Source organism: Papilio xuthus, unplaced genomic scaffold, assembly GCF_000836235.2.
Source record: "Papilio xuthus unplaced genomic scaffold, Pxut_1.1 DF828142.1, whole genome shotgun sequence".
In the NCBI taxonomy this organism is placed as follows: Eukaryota; Metazoa; Arthropoda; class Insecta; order Lepidoptera; family Papilionidae; genus Papilio; species Papilio xuthus.
The window spans coordinates 4,265,487-4,266,747 of record NW_013530507.1 but is presented as its reverse complement, the minus strand read 5'-3'; the positions used below and the strand labels follow the sequence as shown (position 1 = coordinate 4,266,747).

The following is a 1,261-nucleotide window of genomic DNA, read 5'->3' as shown; positions in this document are numbered from 1 at the left end:
GTTCAGAAAATAACTTGTAGCAAACATCCGTCCATGTAAACATTCGCATAAGTAAGATTTTTTTATTCTGTCAAAGAAAAAAATGATATTTGTTTTAATTATTTACTCTTATTTACTATAATTTTTATGAATCTTATGTAAACTTACAATTGAACATGGACACTATAATACAATGTTATTTTGATTTTTTTCACAGATTTAAAAAGAACCATGCGCCATCAAATCCGTTAAATAAAATCCTAGTGGCAGTCAGAGAGTATGGCAGCTTGTTTGAAGTACCTCCTGATGTTCTCATTCAGTGTGGCATCAATAAAAAAAATTGTGAACCCTTTCTGTTTTGGGTTGTCGGGTAGGAATTGTCTTCTATTATTATTATCAGACTAGGAAGAGGAAGCATATGTACGACTTAGGCGTTTTTATTTTTAATATATTTTTTAATGAAATGCTTAACATTTAATGTCTTGTCCCAGTGTTTATAACTTTTCTTTCATCATCATTTAAATTATAAGAATAAGCTTTACAGATATAATTAACTACAAAGGAAGAACATTGTATGAACAACTTATCAATTTTTAATACTTTCTGTTTTTAGGTGTGAAACAAGTATAAGGCAGTAGAAAACATAATCAATGGATTCACAGAAATAGAATTTGAATAAAGATAAAATTTTACATTCTATTCATATTTAAAAGAACTAAGTGTTGAACTAGAACTTATGACCTTTTGCCGATTGCTGAAAAGTAAATTTACAACAAAAATTGATGAAAATAACATAAAAGTAAGTACAAGACATATGCCAAATTCTACTTTTTTTTAAATTGGCTTGATATTTAGTATAAAATGGTTTGCTCAAAACATGAGAAAGATTCAATAATAAAAATTAACTTAAACATTATTTAGGTTGTGTGTAGAATATCTCTATTATTGTTTCAAATATTGTAGATCAAACTGTAAATTGGTCATGTCATGACAAGTTTTTCAAACTAATTTGATTTATGATTCTATCATAGACATTTCACAAAAATGGGCAGGCAATAAAAGTTCCTATAAAAACCTATAAAAACTAATCATCATTTTTACATGGTTTGTGAGTTCCATCATTGTATTGAATTTCAAAGAAGTTTTGTAAGTAAATGGGGAGAAATCTATATAATCAAAGAAAACCAGTTTTTTCTAATAAGGTATGTAATTAGGTGAAAAGCAATAATTAAATTGATTATGTTGTAGACTTGAACCAATTAATTACCATTTCATACTGTTG

The 1,261-nt window shown here is 26.9% G+C and overlaps 1 long non-coding RNA gene across 2 annotated transcripts; it reads left to right on the top strand.

Annotated features, from left to right (window-relative positions):
• Positions 1–12: 12 nt before the first annotated feature.
• Positions 13–1,045, top strand: LOC106114296 (uncharacterized). Of its 2 annotated transcripts, none has more exons than XR_001227716.1 (4): positions 13–51; positions 197–349; positions 593–778; positions 1,011–1,045. It is a non-coding gene; the product is annotated as an uncharacterized LOC106114296 (long non-coding RNA). The 2 variants fall into 2 exon arrangements; XR_001227717.1 differs by lacking the exon at positions 1,011–1,045 and adding an exon at positions 943–985.
• Positions 1,046–1,261: the final 216 nt, after the last annotated feature.